The sequence below is a fragment of the Pinus tabuliformis genome, chromosome 5_2, assembly GCF_031772625.1.
Source record: "Pinus tabuliformis cultivar Carrire ecotype Pingquan chromosome 5_2, CPIR1, whole genome shotgun sequence".
Classification (NCBI taxonomy): Eukaryota; Viridiplantae; Streptophyta; class Pinopsida; order Pinales; family Pinaceae; genus Pinus; species Pinus tabuliformis.
In genome coordinates, this window is record NC_142306.1 from 169435323 (window position 1) to 169458948 (window position 23626).

Genomic DNA, 23626 nt, shown 5'->3' on the forward strand with positions numbered 1-23626 from the left:
TCTGAAAGATTCTCTAGTAAAAGCATCATTAATGTATGCCCCGGACTATCAAAGAGATTTTAACCTGTATCTGGCTGCAGCAGATACGACCATTGCAATGGTTTTAGTTCAAGAAGTCGATGGAATTGAACATCCTATATATTATTTAAGTAAAAACTTGAATGATACAGAAAGAAAATATTCTTATGTTGAAAAGCTAGCACTCGCTGCTGTTCAAGCGATACAAAGATTTCGACATTATGTCCTCTTTCGGAAAACTACCATTCTATCATATTGCAACCCCATGACTTATATATTGTCGCGACAGTTGCTGGGGGGCAAATATTCAAAATGGATAGCGATCCTTCAAGAGTTTGATCTAGAATTTGTAAAATCCAAATCAAAGAAAGCTTTAGTTTTCACAGAATTATTGTGCGATCTCCCATCATCGTCCAACGATGAAACATCCGAAGAATCAATCGTGGACGAGCATTTGTTTCTGATATCTGCAAGCAATGAGTGGTATGGAGATATAATAATTTATCTCCAAACCCAAAAATTCAGGCCTAACACCTCTCACTCAGAACAGAAACGTATACGATACCAAGCAAAAGACTACATGATCGTCGGTGATACGCTTTACCGTCGTGGTATCGATACAGTTCTGAGAAGGTGCCTTACCCATGAGGAGGCCGAAAAAGCCCTGAATGAGTGTCATTCAGGCGCGTGTGGGGGGCATCAATCTGGATATGCTACAGCACAAAAAATCTTACGAGCAGGATACTTCTGGCCAACCATGTTCAAAGATTGCATAACCACAGTCAGAAGTTGCCATGCTTGTCAAATTTTTGATAGCAAAACCAGAAGACCACCCGCACCTTTACAGCCAATAGTTGTTGTTGGGCCTTTCGCCAAATGGGGCATCGATTTCATGACATGTAACCCCACCTCGACCGGGGGGCATGGGTATATTATAGTCGCCGTTGACTATTTTACCAAATGGGCCGAGGCGATGCCTACATTAGATAACACTAGTGAAACAGCTGCCCTTTTCTTTTTCAATCATGTAGTCGCCAGGTTCGGCGTACCACAGGCTATAGTTACAGATCATGGATCGCATTTTCGCAATCACATGATGGTTGAATTAGCTGCCAAGCTAGGGCTATCTCACGACAGCTCTACCCCGTATTATCCACAAGCCAACGGACAAGTTGAAGCAATCAACAAGGTCCTGAAGCGTATGTTGCAAAGGATGATCGGAGTTCACAAAAGAAGGTGGCATCTAATCCTGTACTCAGCCTTGTGGGCTTACCGAACATCGGTAAGGAATGCAACCGGGTTCACACCTTTCCAACTGGTGTATGGCCTGGAAGCAGTCTTGCCAATCCAGTATGAAATCTTGTCTCTTAAACTCGCAATTGATCTCCTCCCCGGAACTTCGGAAGAAGAGACCCGTTTCTTGGAATTAATCCAATTGGATGAAACCCGTCGTGATGCCGCTTTGGCTAACGAATCCCATAAGAAACGAGTCAAGGCGCAGTTCGACAAAAATGTCAAACCCCGTGTCTTCTCAGAAGGTGACTTGGTCTTGCTTTATGACCAAGAATCCGATAAATTGGGAGTAGGTAAATTTAATTCTTTATGGATGGGCCCCTATATTGTTAAACATGTGTTAGCAAAAGGAGCCTACGAGTTAATGGATTATGACGGAATTCCACTGGCGCAACCCCGTAATGGGTTGTACCTCAAGCGTTACTATGCTTAAATAGTGACCAATATGCATGCACCTCGATTTGCGTTATTATGCTGGGGGCATGCAAACTTATCATCGAGCAGTTTTAGCACACAGTTCATGCTCGTTAAAAAAATAAACGCAAGATCCGAGCAGTTTTAACGCAGACTTCATGCTCGTTAAAAAATAAACATAAGCAATGAGCAAGTGTTTCCACCAGCATTTAAGCTCATTTTAAAATAAAAAATGAACCAAATTCCCGGTAAATAACCACTGTGAGTGCAACCTTATCAGCCATTAAAGCCCTGTTCGTGTTTGCACCGTCACCTCCACTTTTCACTTGGCCGATCGTTCACCTCCATATGATTGTTTACCCATTTTTGAGGAACAGCTGCGAAGAGTGATTTCACCTAGCCATCCTTGTGACACTGCCGTGATTGGAAAATTCCAACCTGTACCTGGAATCAGCTGCTAACCCTGTTTATCACTCGTTCCTCAAAAGACGAGTCTTCTTTAAGCTCTTTTCAACTGACTCGTAAAATATGAAAAGATTGCCGAGTCCTTGGCCTTCCAGCTCGCTAAAGGGACAGGAAGTGCTATCCCTCCTCTAGATTTTAATCTTTTTGGACCTGAGGGATTATTGCACAAAAAGATCGAGCGCTTGTTTTATTCGGCTCGTTAAAACTATCGAAAACTCATCCCTTCTGTATTGTTTTATACTTTTTCGGACTTAAGGGATTAGATGACGAAAAAGGACTTTTGGAGTTAACTTTATGTACCTTTTCAGACTCTCTAAAAATGAAAAGGACCGAGTTATCCTTGTCGTTAGACTCGTTAAAATCATTAAATAGCGACAAACTTGTCTTTAGACGAGAACGAGTTTCACTATCACTAGGCTCGTTAAAACATAGCGATGGGCTTGCCCGAAGGGCAGGTTATAGAACAAGCATATGTTATCCTCCTCAAGCTTGACAAAAATAAAGAGGTACTGGTCAGCAATGACTGGGGAAAAATTGGGAGAAACTCAAGAAAACTTTGATGGTAGCAAGTCGCTCTTGAACATGACACTTTTCCTCCGTACCACAATCGGGTTGGGTTGTTTCATTCACCGGTCACATCCATGGTCTCGCCATACCATCCATATTTGGGGTAATGCTACCGATCCATCGCATCAGTGTTGCCATATGTTCAAGAGAAGTCATTCAGAAAAGTCAACCGTGTCCCATCCACTGCCGTACATTATCCTTCATCCTTTCATGACCGCCACCCTGAATCATATGTCAGATCGTTTTCACCTCCATCAAAATCATTAGCTCCGTTCCGTGTCACTGATGTGGGATTCATTAAGGCCCTCCTTTGACGGATCGCTTCTTGTCGACATCAGCTCATTATCCAAGAAGTTGATCTAGGAACAACCCCTTCAGTACTTTGAAGCTTGCATGCCTCAATGGCAAGTTTCTCACTTCTGGCGACAGGTATACATCAATGACCTTCGACCGAAAGATTTTGCGTGGTGTTCGACGCCAAGTCCTTTATTCACATCACGTGAATTGTACTGCAGTACCTTGAGGGTCATTATCATTATCGGTGATTCCTCTCGCGCTTGTTAACGGTTTACATCATTGACCGGTAATCAAGCGATGTCTTTCCATGTTCGACTTCAAAACATTTCTCACATGGATCGACTTGTACTTAGAGTGAAGATCGAACGAGTTTGAAGACCCTGGATCTAGTTTCATCCATCCGGGCTGCGATATATATTCAGGAAAGATAAAGACATTGACATGTACATCATTGCAGCAGATAATCATCCTACTCAAAGGATGATAATTTCATCAAAATTATCAGTCTACCATCAGACGATTGTCTGTTCTATGTACAGAAAAATGAATTTATAAAGCTGAGCATGGGAATGCCCGCCTCAGCTAGATCATGAAAGCAGTATGAAAAATAATGTATTGTATTGTATCTTATTACAGGTCTCCTCCCAGCATTGGATGAACTTCGGATCCCCCTGATAAAGCATTTCACCCGATAAATGGCCTCATACTTTAGGGGGCAACTGTTATAGACATTTTTGTTCCTTACAGCATTGAGCATGAAATGTCCATAATCTAAGGGATCCAAAGTCCCTAAACATGTTGTTCCTACCCCTAGAGGAACAAGGCTAACAAACCACAGCAATTCACAGAAGTTCTCCACCAGAAACTGCTCAAAAAACAAGTCAATTCAGGATCAATTCAGTGGCTCCACTAGCTGTCTGCGCTGAATGTCAAAGTCAACACTGGCTACCTGCTAAGGGATCCAAAGTCCCTAAACATGTTGTTCCTACCCCTAGAGGAACAAGGCTAACAAACCACAGCAATCCACAGAAGTTCTCCACCAGAAACTGCTCAAAAAACAAGTCAATTCAGAATCAATTCAGTGGCTCCACTAGCTGTCTGCGCTGAATGTCAAAGTCAACACTGGCTACCTACACTGAATGTCAAATCCAACACTGGCTACCTGCGCTGAGCGAGAGTTGACATGTGGCAAGTTCATTCCACGAGGTGTCAAAACCCAGGAAGCTTCCAAAATCTTCCTCAATGACACTTGCCTCAGGGAATTCGACTATGATGAGTAAGAGGTTCCAAATCTCCAAGTGGAAGCAAGAACCTCCAAGTGGAATCAAGAACTGACAGAGGGAGAGGACACTAGTCAGATCTCAAGCTGACTCATCCTCTCGCCAAACATCTATATATGGATCTCTCCTCCATGAGATCTAGAGGCTAGAATTTTGTTATTGCAAAGAATTGATGTTGGTTTGAGATTGGAATCATTGGGTGCTTAATGCTTTGAAGGGGGTGAAGATAGGAATTCCATTTGCTGGGAAGGAGATGCTGGATTGGAGCCCTCTGGGTTGTATCTCTTCCTGAACCTTGTTATTCATCAATAAAGCTATCTTGGTTTCTCCTATATACTGATGTATTTTTGATGTATGATTGCATTAGTATGTTTGGTTTATTTCTAATCCTGAACTAGTTATGAATATGAATCCATGTCTTGTGTAGTGTTCTCTTCTTGTGATCTTGCAGAAACCTCTTGAAGCTGGGCGAGCGAGAAGGTAAGTAGCTGGGAACTCTCCAAGAGAAGAGAAACTGGATCGAGGGACAAACGGAAGACACCGGTTAGTCCATCCATCTCTCTTCATTCTTAATTCATAAAGGAAGAATACTAGAATAGCTGTCTCTGTTTGTTGCTAAGGCACTATCACACCTTAGGTGGATAGGATCGTCCTGCATAGGCATTTTTCCCCACAACACCTAATCCTCTGAATACCAGCAGTTTGATCGCACTCACCATATTGAACTGTGGTGGTGGTGGAGGTGGGGTGGGTGGAGATGGAGGTGAAGATGGTGAGATGGGTGGCAGTGTAGGCAGAGGTGGTAAGCGTGAAATTTGTTGTCTTATCAGACAAACCATGCTTCTTAGAGAAACTTTCACGAGCTCTACCTTGCTTTCCCGCGAGGGTGAAATTAAGGGACTAGTTTCTAATTCTTCACTACTTCCGTTTCTGTAGATCTTCCCACTTCGGGTAGTCCCAAATATTAATTTATTAGCATAACCCGCTTTTCACAAAACAACATCTTAATCCAAGTGTTCAAAGATTTAATATACTCACCTCGCGGTCTTATGAGGAAGTGTCGTTCTACCTTGAACTCATTGATAAATCCTCCTATAATTCGATCGAGCCAATGGTCCACAGCTCGCATGATATTATCTTCTGATGCTTCTAGTCTACGCACTAATTTCGAAGTCCACACGATTGGTTTGTCGAGCCTATGCCTTCCCTGACTGTCTAGTAGCTTCGCGATCCACTCATACAGCTCAGAAGGAAAGGATGCAAAGAAATTTTCGTTGATTTTCGTATATAAGTAGCGCTCCAACCACTATTCCTTAGATACTAATGATTCCTATTTTCATGCACCACGAAGTCATGAATATTCTTTTCCAACCACCCTTCAATTTATTTCTTTGTTGGATTCCAATGACACGACATCAAATATCCCTTATGCAGATCCTGGTCCTGGCAACGAAACCATTTGTTGGCTTGTAGGGGCCTGACCCAAGTTCGGAGATGATTTAGCCAAACAAATCCTAGTACTACTGGCCCTTTTGGCAATAGTTTGCAGAGCGCAGATTGAGGTCTCACCCGAAGTAGTATGGGAGGGTGCTAGAACCAGGTTCCGCACCCTAGGGATGTCTGATGATTTTCGGTGGTTCGCAGTTTGACCCTGCGTGCACGTCGTTACACGCACCTATCAGTACCTGAAATCCTGTGATGTTGTCTTCGCGAGCCCTACTCGAGGCTCGATCCATGTTATTACCTGATATTAGTTGATAATTTATCTTATCTATATGTGTTTAGTTATACTTAACAATGTTCATCATTCATACAAGTGTGCACGATAAATAAGACAATACAATTGCAAAAGATATCAACCATATAATAACTCAAAACAGATACACAAGATTTGGAATCAAACTTCTCTTTATTATCTCTTTCCCTGGTTATAGACCCGACTCTACCCTGCACACTCAGCTGTGGACTCCACTAGGCCTCTGTGCACTCAGCTGCAGAGCCTTTTCCTACTACTACGGCCCAAAAACACTTAGACTTTTACTCTATGCTCGCTATCTTCTAGACTCCATTCCTTCGCTACTTTACAACTTAGATCCTCGCTCTATTTATACAATCCAATTGTCCGTGGATCATGGGTAAGCCGACACTGCCTTCAAAACTTAGGGTGGACAACCCTATGACTCTAACATACAATTTGTGCTCCACGCCCGCAATTCGTGGAGTCTTTACAACAATAGTACTCAAAACCTGGGCTTTGAACCCCAAAACATGCTGTGGGTGGATTCCATGCCCAAAACTTGTTGTTATTGATGTAAAATAAGATAACCTACTCTATTACATCAATCTATTTTGTGAGCACCCACTCATAGGAAGCACCAACTCCCTTTGATTGTTTGCTAGCACCGACTAGTAGGGAGCACCAACTCCCTTTGTTTGTAGACATCTGTCCAGCTTACTAGAAGCACCATGTGAGGCACCGACATCACGGATTTGTTGCAAGTGCCAACTTGCAGCTCCTTGTATTTATGCAAGCACCAACTTTCAGGAGGAAATAACCCCAAAGATTTCTCAAGCACCCACTAGAGAATGGAAGCACCAACTTCCTGTATGTAGACACCAACCCAAATCCAAATAAGAACTGAATGTTATCTACAATTTTTCAACCACTCTGCATGATAACAACTTTTTTTGTTTCTCACTCTGCTCACTCTGCAACGGTCCACATGTCCGCTTCAACAATAGTTACTCATCACAGTCCACGCAACTCTGTCTCTACCATTCATTAGCACGCACTCAACTCCCAATATCTTTCTCTCCACATCACACACACGGCCTTACTCACACAACGCAGGTACCTTCAACCTTACAAACATTGCACATGCACTTCAACCTTGCTTACGCAGTGCACAAGCACTTCAACCTTACACACAGAGTGCATAGGCACTTTCGACCTTTTACACATTAATGCTGCTCTCAGGGTCTCTTACCTTTGCTTAGGCACTCTCATCCTCTCTACGTAGAACATGATCTTACTCAACCTAATACAACAATGCACACTCTCACAAAGATTTTTCCTTAGCTAACTAGAAACTATGCTGCTTCCCCCCCACTTTTCTCATCTGAGCTCCTGGGTTTTGTTCCTTAACTACAGCCAAATCAATGTTGCCACACTGACCTGTGTCCACACTGTGCACTGTACCTCTGCATGGCTCTTCCATGCTTCTCTTGTGTCTGTCTTGGTCTCTGCCTCTGCATTCAACATTGCGCAAGTGTACCTTGGCATGGCCCTTCCATTCCGCTACTGTCTTTGCCACAACATTAAATAAAATAATGGGCACTTTGAATGTTTCTCCATACTGAGAATGAATTCTCAGTCCACCTGCACACTCCAACCAAGCACAGTCCTCTTTGTTTGCAACTCTCCCATCACTGAGACTCTCCATGCTTATTCATGGTTTCACAGTACTTCAGCATGGCTTCTCTGTACTCAAGCATGACCTTTCTATTTTTTTTTCTATAATATGTGCACGAGATATCATAGATGGATTTATTTCAATAATGAGACAAACTCAACAATTCTTTGACATTCGCCATTTATTCTAACAACCAACTCCTCTACCTCCTTTACTCTTGATTTGTCGGCCCATACACCTTCAATACTCTTATGTGATTCTATATCAAAGCTTTTACACCTTGATACTTGTATTCATAAAGACATTACAAAAACAACTAATTCTGATTATGTCCTACTTCCTTCTTGTTTAGCCCCTTTTCGCATTTCCACTATAGGACTGGGTGCGGTGATCGGAGGTTTAGCCTTAAGGCGCTAAGTCCTTTAGCATTATGCCAGGGCCCTTTTTCCTTTGCTAATGCTTTACACCCTTGTTTCTATTGATTTCCTCTTGACCAAGTACTAACACATCGAAGCCCCCTTATTGACCTTTTTCAGTTGCAACCTCTTATAAAGTGTCAACATCCTCAATCCTCTGATCGTCGACTCCCAATATGATGTCATCATTTCCACGTGGTACTTCTTGAGTGGTGACATGTGTCACCCAGATATGGCCCATTAGGTTCCCTCAAAACACCAAAAATGCATGCCACGTGTCCTTCTGTACTGCCATGTCATGATGACATCAACAGCCACATGTCCCTTATCGGAGCCAATCAGATGCTACCATGTGTCCTCATTGGAGCCAATCATACGCTGCCATGTGTCCTTATTAGAGCCAATCATACGAAGCCATGTTTCCTACTATAGGAGAGAGAAAAGGGCTCACCCACCTTGGTTTTACAATGAATTCCTTTGTTATTTCTCTTTTGGCATTCTCGACGACTTTTAACGCTATCGACGTTTTAACAATATTGCAACATTTGAATAGTTCACCACTAAAAAGTTCTAATATGCGATCTATGATATGACATTACAATGCATCGATCCTGGTTCCAATATCCTCTGATCATCGATATGCAATAAAGCCTGCTCTGATATGCCGATATCAAGACATCCCAATCTCCGATTGCCGATATGCTGGACCTTCGGCTGATATGCCAAACTGCGATGTTACGATGCACCGATATGGATTGATCGTTGGGGTTGCAATCGCTAATATTCCTGGACCTCTGATATGCGATATGCGATATTCCTTCATGCCTAAGACTTCAAATCCTTGAACTTCAACAAGCCATAAATTTTGAAACAAGAATCCATTTCTGGACTTCCGCATATCGTTGGAAAGATCTTCCAGAGAACTTTCCAATGAAGAGGGTCAAATGTAGGCTTTTATCCCATATTCTAACTCTAATATGTGTCCAAAATATCTGCCAATCTTCTGCTTCTTGACTCTCTAGACAACTAAAATCACACCTATCATGGTGATCCTTTGCATGAAGCCTGCAACTATGATGTACTTCGATTTGGTCCACCACTGTAATCATCATTTTCTGGCTTCCTCGGTAAGCTTGCTACTTTGATGATTCTCTACAAGAAACCTGTAGCTACCTTGAGATTCCATCCTAACCAACACAGTAGTTCATCATTTTATTTATTTTCCACTAAGCCTGCTACTATGGTGATTATCTACTTAAAGCTTGCAGCTATCGTAGGAATCCTTCTGATCCATGAACAACCATGGGATTCCTCCTGGGCCATCACTGCCATCATCTGCTACAACAAGCATCCAAGCTAGTCTGGTTAACATCAATGCCAACACTCCTGCCAACAATTAGGCAATGCCAACTGCTCAACACATCTCCCCAGCATGACTTTTGACATCAATTCCAACAAACTTGTAGATGCCTTCACTAGGCCACTGGCCATCTAGACAATGCCAACTATCCAACAAAAACTAGAGCCTTATGAATTAGAAGAGAAGAATATTGATTTTTTTTTTTTAGCTAATAAAGGATTCATTACAAAGCACTTTTGGGGATATAGAGGAAAGACCAACTAGTAAATGAACTCAGGGAAAACATAAGTCTAGGGAATTATAGCAACAAACATACCAGACCTTACAACTGTAACATACACAAGGGACTCTTTTTGGTTGACTAGGATGTGTTGATGAAGTTTGATTAAATTCAATGAGCAAATAGGATAAAAAATGTCCCTCTCAGTGTCCATGAGAGGAATGTGGGTCAAAGAACCTGACAAAGCAATTTTATTGGACATTTCAAAGTTTTCAATGGTTGGATGTGACATATAAATACCTAGATAACAGTAGTTGCATTAGAAATTTGAATTCAAGTGGAAAAAAAACTGCAAACGTGCTACAGACACTAGGAACTAAAGCTGACAATGTGGCTTATGAAAATGAAAATGGACTTTATGGAGGAAACAAGAAAAATACAAGGGAAAACAAGATTTAATGCTAAAGTGATGTGTATGGGATGGGATGACGTGGCAGAAGTGACAAGGTGACGTGGTGGTGAATGTTAACTATTTTGCAGAGTCACTCTCGCTTGCCGCAGAGTTATGGGATCACCCACCGTAATGGGCGAGGCCCCTTGGTAGTGATCCTGCAACTGATCTCAACTGTTGGTAATTGGTCAACCAATTCAACATTGACTCCTTTATGGAGGCACTTAGGTGCATAACTTTCAAACCTTTTCTGATGTCGGGTTTCTGCCATCGGGAGGTCCCGACACAATGAACAAGCTCGAAATTTAACCCTTCCATTTTTTTTTTAACTCTGCCAGGGCCCCACCAAAATAATTTATGATAATGCTGCATCATCCTTAATATCAATGTTGATCCTTCATTAATTTTTGAAAATCATAACACTATTTGTTTTTTGAATTTGAAATATATAATTTTTCTTTTTCTTTTTTCACAATTAAAAACATAGTGAAAAAACGAGCTACAACAGGGGGGCTAACATGTGTGCAAGTAGGGACTGAAGAAAATATCTAGCAACATACTTCCTTATGGTGCCATGCAGGAAAAATAGAACAATTAAAATTATGGTGATGTGGCCATTTCAGGATCGACTTATTGGTGGCTGGAAACATGCAGGGGTGAGTAGCCACCCACCGCAACAAGAATTACCAGACATGAAAAATCTAGGGGTGTTGTCACTACTATAACACCCTGCAAAATTTCACTGCATTCAAATTTTGGAGCCTACTTTATCATTGTATCGAGTGTCACCTTGGTAGTTAAGTGTCATTTCATGTCATCCTATATGTTTCAAGTGTTCTTTAGTTTTCTCAAGTTTCATCACATTGATTAGAACATCTTTAGTGCATTTCATAGTCATAACACCTTTGTTGTTGTAAAATGACACTTTTGGTCGCAGTTGCACACACTTCACCTGTTGTGCTTTGTGAATGTTTGTAAAGTTATGTTTTAATGTTTAATTATCATTTTTCAAGTTTGTCTAAGTTTTCTTAATGATTTGGTATGTATCACGCTTCATTTTATTTCTAAACTCATCATGTTTGCGCCTTTTCCTATCTTCCAGACTTTAACAAATTTTGGTTTCAAAGCAAACCCATTAAGGAAAAAATCACATGAGCACACTCTAAAGCCTTGATCAAGAATCATAGAAAATTTTAGGAGTGAATGTTCGCCTTTGGCGAAATTAAGGGGTTTTAAATTTTTAGTGGGCAAATATTTTGTATCATAGTACATTTTTACAAATCACCTCAAATAGCCGACCTTATTTTAAGGAAGAGGGTAAAAAAGGTAGATTTAGCCCTTGAAATTAGGAGTTACAATTTTCCATTCGCCCATTTTCAAGAATAGGTTTTATTCAAGTGAATCCTATGGGCCAAAGGCCCAAATACCATATTTATAAAAGAGGTATGGTAAATTAATAAAAATATAAATAAATGAGAGGTATGGTAAATAAATAAAACATTTTTTATATTTACTCCATTAGTCACCTTATATACATGCAAGGGTGTAAACAAATAAAAATATAAGTAAAGTGGAGGTATGGTAAATAAATAAAACGTCTTTTTATACTTACTCAAAAGGTATGGTAAATAAATAAAAATATAAATAAACTAGACGGCATGGTAAATAAATAAAAGCTCTTTTTATATTTAGTCCATAACCCTCGTTCTATTTATGAAGGCTCAAGAAAGAGGTTTTATTTAAGTGAATCCTATGGGTCAAATACCATATTTGTAAAAGAGGTATGGTAAATTAATAAAAATATAAATAAACAAGAGGTATGGTAAGCAAATAAAACATTTTTTTATATTTACTCCATAAGTCACCTTATATTTACGAACACTCAAAAAATGCGTTATTGGTTTTATTTAAGTGAATCCTATGGGTCAAATACCATATTTGTAAAAGAGGTATGGTAAATTAATAAAAATATAAATAAACGAGAGGTATGGTAAGCAAATAAAACATTTTTTTATATTTACTCCATAAGTCACCTTATATTTACGAACACTCAAAAAATGCGTTATATTTAGGTGAAACCTATGGGCAAAATACTATGGGACAAATACCATGGACTAGATTGTTATTAATACCATGCAAAAAAAATAAAAATATAAATAAACTAGACGCATATTAAGTAAATAAAACCTCTTTTTATATTTAGCCATAACCCTCGTTCTACTTATGAAGGCTCAAGAAAGAGGTTTTATTTAAGTGAATCCTATGGGCCAAATACCATATTTGTAAAAGAGGTATGGTAAATTAATAAAAATATAAATAAACGAGAGGTATGGTAAGCAAATAAAACATTTTTTTATATTTACTCCATAAGTCACCTTATATTTAAGGACACTCAAAAAATGCGTTATATTTAGGTGAAACCTATGGGCAAAATACTATGGGACAAATACCATGGACTAGATTGTTATTAATACCATGCAAAAAAACATTATTAACCCTAATATTATTATTAATAAAAAGAAAAATGGCACATGGTATTGACCCATGGTATTCACCTGGAATGTAGCTTATTTAAATGGGAATTAAACCAACATAGATCCATCTTTACTCTGGATCTACTAACCCGCGAGAAGTATCAAATATGGTGATATGCAAACTAGCATAGAGTGAAAAAATATTTGATCCGATCAAGAGTAAAAATGGATGTTGTAATTTAATGTATGTTAAACATTTTAGCTTGGTTAAAATAAAAAATAAAATAAAAATCAACTATTAATTTTATTAATTTTTATAAATTACTAATAGTAATTTTTAAGCTCTAGGTTTATGATAACCCATGGTATTGACCCATGGTAATACCATGGTATTCATGTGAGCATAGACTATTTAAAGGGGAAATTCTATCATCTTAGATCCATCTAAATTCTGGGTGCTCAGAGGGATAAATAGATTTCATCCCCCTAAGTGTGGTAGATGTGGAGTTAAGATGGATATAGGTTGGTTTTTATGATAATGAAGATATTAAATAGACTTAGGAAATTATATTGTAAAAACATCTTAAGGTGATGGTTAAAGCATAGACATTGGACAAGTATATTTGTATACTTCTGTTTTAAACCGAAACAAATCCAGGGCTAAAAGGAATGGATTGGTTGCACTAGTCATCCTTCTATAACTTTCCAACATATGCTGGAGTAAACAAATTGTAATTTTGGTAATTTTTCTAATTGCAAACAGGGACATACTTGTGTATTGGCAGGGTGGTTACGAGGTCCATAGAAGTGATAAATTCGAATTTTTCTTGGTTTTATATATAGTATTAGGTTTTTTCTCATGCTTTCTGTGAATGGCATGGGTGAATTTTATCCTACACCCACTAGGTTATCGATATGTAATTTCGGTAATTTTGATTTCAAAAGATATTTAAAGAAATGAAATGATTTCATTTGTGTATTCAATAAACACAAGATTTTATAATTGAGGAAAATATTCGCCATGCCTGGTGAGAGATTCGCCAAAAAATTATATATACATATCATATTATTGATAAAATCGCCTTCCACTTTTCCTATATACCATGGAAATTCGCCCATTTATTATACATGTAAATTTAGGGGGGGTTCTTAAAATTTTCCCTGTCAAGAATCTTTCATTGTTCATAAGTGCACCATGTTCCATCCAAGTGCACAAAGCGCACTCCTTGAGCCCTTTCCCCCTCCTTGTTCCAAACTGCGCCCTTCTAAAAACCAAGTCTTCCTTTGAGCGCATTCCTTTGACCCAAAGTAATGTACCCTCCTTGAGTGCATGAGCGCACCCCAAAGGTCTTAAGCTCCACCCTTTAGCCTTCCACAATGCACCATGCGCCTTCTTGACCCTTTGAGCACAGGAGCACACTTAGAAGGCACGAAGCTTCATCCTTCAACCTTCAGACTTGCACCATGCGCTATCCTGGGCCTCTTGTGCACATGAGTGCACCCCAAAGGCCTGAAGCCTCTTCCTTCAACCTTCAGGAGTGTGCCCTATTCCCTCCTCTCCCTTGAGCACACAGTGCACTTGGGAAGGTTGAAGCCTCCTCCTTCATCCTTCGGACTTGTGCCATGCATCCTGAATTGATTACCTCTTTCTCTTGAGCTCATGAGTGCATGTCAAAGCCCTAAAGCCCCGACCCTTCATCCCTTCAGCCTTTCGAAGTGTGCCTTTGCACCCAAACTTGTTCCTTTAAAGCGCAATGATAAGGCATGAAGGAAAAATATACATAAAACATGTTAGAATACAAAATTTTCAGGCTAATGGATGTTCATTATGAGTGATTGAAAATATAGATATTCCAAGAATCACATGGAAAGCACGCATGAGGAAGATCAGACAAAGAAGGAAAACAAAGGAAACATTAAAGAACAAATAACACATTCAAATATTGGGGATCAAAGCACCCTAAAGACTCCATTAGATCAAAGACCCTTTGGAGGCTGAAGACATCAAGGACCATAAGCCGCATGGAGAATGAAGACACAAGTGGAAGCCATGTCACCATTTAATAAATTCCATGTCATTAGTCACTAATAATCCCAGTCATCAAGGATAGTGACACGTCATGTCTTCATCACATGATGATGTGGAAGTTATTATGTAATTATGTAATCATTGAAAAGGAAAATAAGTGGAAGTCCAAGAGTCATGTATGGTAAAAAGAGTCATGGAAGTCCGAATGAAATGTAATACCAAGAGCCATATGTAATTCCAAAAGTCATTTGGAAGTCCAAAGGTTGTAGAAGTCCAAATGTCATTAGGAGTTGGAAATTCAAGAGTCATGGGGATGTCAAAGATCATGCCTCAAGTTATAAAAGGTTCCTCATTACTCATGTAAAGTAATTTTAACCTTGACTTCTCTCATAAGGAATTAGAGAGATAGAGTTAGTAATTTTGGGGAGAAAGTAATGGCTCTAATGCTCCACTATTGGAGTTAGTGATGTTCATTGTATTTATGTTTCTTCGAACTTTTGCTTAATATATGAAGCCTTTCGGCCAACACATTTTCACACATGGATTGTGAATGTTTATAAGACTATTCTTTGAATGTTTATGATTCATGTTCGCTTTCATATGTACTACATTAATTGAAATATTTCGGTGACTTTAGTGCTTAACTTATTTGAAATGTGTTGTAATGTTTGTGACAATCGTCACATCTATTTGAACTATTTCACTTGTTGTTAGATGAACCTTTCTCATGTGTGTGTGAGTATCAATTAGGGTAGTACCATTACTTCTCTCTTAGAGGCTCACTTTCTTTCCCATATATAGTGAAAGAACCTTGATACATCCGTAATTGAAAATTCACAAGGCACACTCTCTTGCTCATTGAAAATCACATACAATCTTCTCTCTCATGCTAAAAGCTAAAGCTAAGGCATATCTTTAATGAGAACCAAGATGTATTCTGGATGGGACTCCTACACCAAAAAATGTGAGGTCTAATTGGGACCTCATATCGAGGAGATCCCCTATATGTTGGCATTTTCTAGCACCGTTAACAAGGGGACATCATGACAAATGACATGATTTTGATAGGCAGGAAAGAATAAATGAAGGGAACACAATGCAATATGGATGAATGCATAGGAAAGGGGAAGAAGGGCAAAAAATTTATAGAAGGAGGTACGAAGAGTAGACAAGGAGGATATAGGAGAAATTAGGTAGAGGGAAGTAAGAAAAAATTCAGGCAAAAGGCATGCAAAGAGAAGCCATGATTAACAAAAAAAGGAAAGAGCAGAAGAATCAATAGCAGAAGGGGAGGAGAGATCCAATAATTTATCTTTGCGAAGGTAGGATAAAAAATTCAGTGACTTGTTGAAGATACAATGGGTGCAAAAAAATGTTGAGATGAGTGTATGATCAACCAACATACTTCACTATTAATCATCTATCATATCACATATTACAAGAGTTGCATTCCTACTTGGATTCTGAGCACGATTGGAAACCTCTACACTAAAGAAGGAGTCTTGCATTTCTTTAGATTTCAAAGAATAATTATACCTTGGTTGAGAAATAGGAGCATCAAATGGAAATTTCCCTCATGGAAGCCTCTGGATTCCATGGTGTATGATTAAGGATGGAGGCCTAATGAGCCTATGGAATTCCTGATTCAGCCAATAGGGATTGATTTCATCCTTCGAGGAGCCTCCTCACGCTCTAAATTATGGTAGGTAGTGATTGGGTTGCAAGAAAGGCTACAATGCAACCTAATATATGGTTGGGTAGAGAGATGCTATCCCAAATTCAGTTTCCCAAATCAAACTGAGATAAGTATCTCTCCTATTTAACTTGTATAGTGAGTTTCATGCTCACTTTAGTTGAATTGAAATGATGAAGTAGTATACTAGAAATATTTCATGATGTGGTTGTTTATATATATATATATATATATATATATATATATATATATATATATATATATATATATATATATATATATATATATATATATATCCTTGAAACATGGTTGATGATATTATGCTTGTGTAGTTCTCATGAAATGGTATGTGACATAATATATGTAATACAAATATGGCTTGAGACAATGGTATCCAAACTAAATCTATCTTGGAGGTGAACCCCATAATAATTTGTTGATTGCCAACTTAGAAAGTTAGTTTCACAAAGCTTAGAATAAATTAACTATTATAACCCTACACAAGAAAAAAGAGAACACAATCCTGATTTCTTAGTGTGCATAACCACGAGTATATAATATGCGTTGGATAAAAAAATATAAATTCTTGAATTGACTTGGAGTGTTCTTTTGTCTAAATGGTCAAGTTATCTTGAATCTTCAACAACTTGGCTCTCAAGCTCCATTTTCTCCATTAGCTTTAGATCTTGAGGTTTTGATTTGAATGAGGCTCTGTTGCTCTATTTCTTGGCTTGCTTTATGGTACTTTTTGAGGCACATAATATTTTTTTTTTGTTATTTAATATTTATTAACTTTGATTCCTTTATGATTGATATATGTACACCATCTTGACCTTAAAAAATGGTCAATACCTATACTATTGTGAAGTGTCACAATGAAGCTAGCTACTAAAATTATTTTATGTTTCTACGAGCCCAATAAGCCACAATTTGGCTTTAGTATATGATAATTTAACCTAAATCTAGTTAAATTCATGCCATACGCCATGGGGAATCCTCCTAGTGTGCACTATGGCTAAGATGATCCTACATGTTACAAATTGATAGTTTATCTATATCTACTTCATATGTATTTCATGGTTTAATTGTAGTGTTTCTAGTGTGTCTTGTGCATTATGGAAATGTGGCATGCTTATGATATGGTTCCTGTTTGTTGTGGTCATGTTCAAATGATGACATGATATGTAGAAAGTGCTATTACTATGTGTTATGTATCGACCCATATTATTTATTTCATTTTATTATTGTTGCTTTCCAAAAATTGCTCATTGATGGTTGTAGTGTTATATTGATGGGTGATAGGGTTTGTGTGGAGCACCTTCTGGTCTTGATATCTACAACAAAAGCACACATGAGTAGTCTGATGAGTAAATGAAAAATAATTTTTCGAGGGAGAAATTAGGTCCTACTTATAAATTCCTTGGTGCGAAGTGTTTTAGTTCTACCTATGTCTAAGGTGCAAATAGAAGTGTTATATGGCATAAGGTTGAAACCTTAGTTTTAACTATGCAAAAATTTGGTGTATGATGTGTTTGAGTTGTAAGTATAAGTCACAATGATTGAAAATTAACCTATAATTTATTTATCCACCCTTTCATTTGCATAGAGATTTGATGTGGTGATTTCTTGGTTTCTATTGCTTTACCTAGCCATCTTACACTAGGTTTGTAATGTGGAGTTAATTTTGTTGGTTCATTCATGTGAATCTTGCATCCTCGAACCTATGATTTAATATAATAGTGAAAATAATTGTTGGCTTTACAGTGCACTTGAAGCATCTTGTGCCACGCATTTACATCTATTTTGGTTGGCTACTATTGGGGTTTAGCTTTGCAATTTCTTTGTGACCTCAAAGGTTTTGTGAGTTGTTTCCTTGTTCTTTTGAGTAAAAAATACTCAATTCTGATTTTCGCATAAGGTATAAGATCTTGGTTATCTTGTCGATATGGTTATTGTTTCTTGATATTTGAGTGTTATTCTCTGTGGATAGAGGTCAAGCTTAAGGACATCCTCAAGCTCTTTTTCTCTTGCACAATGTTGTGGGGGTTTGCTAGAAACATGGTTTAATTGAGGTTTCTGCATATTAAATTTCATCTAAAATTGTGACATGGAATTCCTTTCAACTTTGTAAATATGGTCCCAATATGCTTTCGAAATTCCTTTGTTTTTGCAATACATATCAACATCTTCTTCTCAAGATTAAATTGTAAAAAGTCTTTTCCATATGCAATTTCATGCTTTCTTGCATGTTATACTAAAAACAATTTGTATACTGCCTTGAGAGTTCAACAATGATGTTGGCTATTAAATGGAATTCCATCATCAAATATTTGTGCATTTTGGTAATAACATAAACTTGTGTAAATTTCCCATATTTATGCTTAATATATCCTTCAATATTTTCTTCCCTTGTGTAAATTGCCCATATTTATGCTAGTAACTAGTAGTTAGAATTGCTTACTATTGCTTAGAGGAAATAATTTATCCTTTTCCCTTGATTTTTTCTTCATGTTGGAAATAATATCCTTGTAGTTGGAAGAATATAATAACTCTTTATGCTAATATTTCTAGCTAGAAATCTTGGATACACGAATTGAATTCTTGGAAGAGCTCCTCAAGAGGAAAGTATAGGTTAAGACACAAAATCAACTTATCTCTTGAACTGGCCTTCGTCCTGAGAATAATATATAGTAGAAATAACATGCACACAATCTAGGCACTCAATATACTTCATCCAGAGGAAAATTAAAAATGCAAGTATTCAATGTGTGCTCAAGCGAAATCTAACCATCAAATTATATTTAAATTCTAAGAAAAAAGAATACATCTCAGGGCTAACCTAATATTATAAGGATAAATATCATGGCCATGCTTATATTTTGGTTTATAATGCTAGGTGATAGCTTCTCTTATTTGGATGAAGAGAAAATGCATTATTAATGTTCTAGTCTTAGCTTCCCAACTGCCATATATGCTAGATTGAGGACCATTGCTTGGTAAAGTTTGAATCCACCTCTCTGCTACCTAAAAATAAGAATGGTAAAAGCTATCATAAATGCCTAAATTTCCAACAATTTCTTGTCAAGATATACCATGTGAGGCAATGCTCTCTATGGGAAAAGTAAGTATATCAATAAAATTTATTGGGAGGTTGATCCATCAAGTAATTTTCTTGTAGAGGCTTTACGTGAAGGACCCTTTCACAAGTTCTTGAATTGACATCCAAAACATACAAGGGAGTAGCTATAAACTTCTGCTTGATCTTGCAAACAATGTATATATTAGAGAAGGTCTTGATCGTCTTTATATTGACAACTAAAATTGAGATTTTGACATTATTAATCTTCAAATATATTCATGAATCATATTACCATTATGATTTTCACATAAGATTGTGCAACATTTTATTTTAGCTATGGATTACTCTATAGCCATTCACACCTTTCCAATAGCTTATTGGTTTTACGGGCTCAAAGACACGAGGTTTAATAACACGTGGGTCCCTTTATCTTCCCCTTTTACTTGGGGTATGGGGTTTATGAAAAATTTACTTCCATGGATCTTGTTCATAGGGTCCTTTGTACTCTTGACAATATGTAAATATTATGAATATGGAAAATAGATTAGGTAATGATAATGTCAAAATTGAAGTCTTAACAGAGTGATGCATAATGCTCTGGGATTGTTTTTACAAAGTTGGCTTTCCCTAGAAATATCATGTCAATTCTCACACGAGTTGGTGAAGTGGTATAGATGTCTAGTGAATAACGTATTTGATGTGACTGCTTCTCTTGCCTAATATGCCTATGATTTCTACACAAACCATACTCATGGATATTATGACAACAATGAATCAAACGTGCATTCTAAAATTTCAAAACTAACAATTTTTCCAAGTGTAGTTAAAGTATTTCAAGAGAGTGGAAGTAAGCTTACATAGGAAATGTGTATATTTTTCTTCAAATAGGAGGCCACCACTTATTTACACTATAATGTTCATTCATTGTCAAGAATGTTGTAATAGACGATTCAATTGAGTGTGCTAAACCAACACTTTTAGATTACACAATATAGGTAGATAACTACATAGGGAGTTAATATAGTAAGGAATAGAGCATCCTATATTAGTGACAAATTCTGTCATTATGAATAGCATATTAAGAGCAAGATAGGCTAGAATCTGGGGAAAAATGGGGTGGGGTTTTGATCATTCCCAAAAAATCTGTGTCATGTCCTCCTCTGAGTTGAAGTTGAATAATTTTTTCCAGCAAATCCCAATCCCAAATTCTTTAATTATGAAAACCAATTAAAGACAAACGAATTGCCACCAATTAAATAGTATAGGAATTGCATTTTCATGCAACATGATTTGTTATGTCATGCTCCATGCTTTACAAAACACATGGTTATTTAGGCAAAAAAAAAGAGAGACGGGAAGCTTCTAACCCATTCCTATAACTACACCACAAGAGTTGGGTGACATAGTAACTACCTCTACTCAAGAAGGGGGTATCAAAGCCTCTAGGTTCATCATTTGGACATAATGGGCTCTATCGCTAAAGGAATGAAATTCTAAAGATCTAACCCTACTTATGAAATTAAATATGGACCGTAAGGATGCTTTCAACACAGTGGAAACTTATTGAACCTCAGCAATGCATGTGTTAATTTAGCCATTGGAAGAACTAGATGTATGGTTTTATGCATAATTTTGGTACTACTAATAGGTATGCATGCAAATAACTACATATTCTCTCTTATATTGCATACTATCGAATTGTATAGACATGTTTGTGTATAAGTGTATGCATGCAATGGATGGATCCCATGATTTATATGATAGCAACTACAATGTTGGGAACTTAGCAACTGAAAATACTTGTAGGCAGGTATTGGTTCTAGTGCTATACCATGGGTTGTATCCTTTTATGAGTATGAAAGTTTAAAAATGTGATGCATGATATAACACCCCATATTTACTCATTTTAACCTGCTCACTAGGGTAAACATGAAGATGAGAGTTACTATGCGAGACCTGATTACCAAGATGCACTTATGGAAAATTGGGTCCATATGTCCAGAATTGACTGCAACCACCCAGTGACACATGATCACACTATTATCATCCCAACTTGACCTGACACTATTTGTTTTCATTTATTCTCCTTAAATTTACCATAACTTTCTATTTTTGGTAGTTTTCTTGGTTTCTAAACTTCTGATGTCGTTTTGAGGGCCTAAACGACATTTTCATGGAAAAAAGATTAATTGAAAAATAGTAAGACAAATTTCTAGTCTATTTTCATCTTCCTCATGGAGATCTTCGAAACGAGGTATTATGATAGTCAAACAAAGATCGTATGCCAAAGTTATGACCTTAGGAAGTTGGAGGTCCAAATTACTCATTTATACAAACACTTTGTGTACATAGTACCTATCATTTATACATACCTATATGTTCATTAATTCAATAATCTCACCAAATAACCATAATTAACACAATGACAAAGCTAAACATTGAATCTCAACTCAGAACTTGACCTAGACTGACTAGAACATACTAGAAATTTTGTCAAACACATTGTGAACATGTAATCTACAGTTCATAAATGAATATATGAACATAGGGGTTTGATACTTATCTGAGAATCATAAAGAAGGTCTAACACCCTCTCACAATGGATTCAATAACATCTATTAGGTCATGCATTCAATAACCATTCATTTACCAATCAAAACATGTTAAGGTCCATAACTAGAATTTGTCATGAAACCATGCTTATTACCAACATATAACTAGAATCATAAAAATGATAGAACAAACATCAAAGCCACATAATAACAAGTATAAATACTCATGAGATACAAGAGGAAAATATCTCTTATTAACATATGAAAATCCAACCAAGTCAGGGACTTCAACGTACCACCCAACCATAGATTGGGTTGAACCAAATATCTCTTTCAGCCAGTAACCCTCATGCCATATTCCAACCATGAATGTGGGATCTCATGGAAAAAACCAACCAAAACCAAACCACGGCTTCCAGAGGCCAAACCACCTCAACCCTCAACCAGTGATTCCACCTGATGGTCGGACATCACTAGCCATCACTAGATTAGTCTATACCCAAGCTGTCTAGGGCTCCAAAGTGTTCATTCCAACCGAGCTCCAGGACTACTAACTCAACCCATAGATACCACATGGATCTAGAGTGTTTGTCCAAACAAGGCTCCAGGATTAGTAACTCAACCCACCAAGGGCTCCAAAGCATTTGTCCATGCAAGGCTTCCAGGACTAGTAACTCAACCCAAGTTGTTCTAGGGCTTCTAGAGCATTTGTACAACCAAGGCTCCAGGAACTAATAACTCAACCCACATCCATAAGGAACATGAGCACAAATAAGAAAACAAATGGGAAAACCCACAATGCCATGGTTATCTAGGAAATGGAAAGGCTAGGAAAACCCACAGTCGATTCAGGAAATCCTCCATTCCATTGTCAAATCATAGCCAATTAACCAAATTCATATACCATGCATACAAAAACTAGCAAGGAAATCATACATGCAACTCGGTACCTACAAAGAAAACCCACTGTAGCTGTTGATCCCACTGTCTCCTTGCACTTTCCTCCTTTTCCATTGCCTTCTTTCTCCAAATCCAAAGTATGCCACAATGCTTCAAGAAACTCTAAGTGTGCAAGAGTGAGAGAGAGAGAGAGAGAGAATAGAAGAGAGCTCTAAGCTAAAATTGACAAAAGGTTTTGAACTAATCCTCAGAATCTTTTTTATCTTTTAGGCCTCTATTTTTCTTCGTTTTCCTCTATTTTTCCTTCAATTTTCCTCTCATGAAATTCTATGACGTTTCCCCTTCCTTTTCTCCTATTTCCCTTTATTTCATAAATAAAATGCCAATAAATGCCTCTTTGCCTTTTCCATTGCCGTTTCCAATCTCCATAGCCATAAATTAATCACAAGTGATACCCATCACTATGTTTTTGCTCAACATTCAGCTTGGAATACGTGTCCCATGACCTTGGTCTTATTTTTCCTTTATTAACTTTATTACATGGAATTTTAACCGAGGTTGTTACAGAACCATTCCCCTTGGGGGAACACCATCCTCGGTGTTCAATGACACTTATAAACCAATAAACACATGCTGCGCATGGAGATTTATAACAAAATTTGATGCAACATTTACATCATATCCATCTACTGAAAACACAAAGAA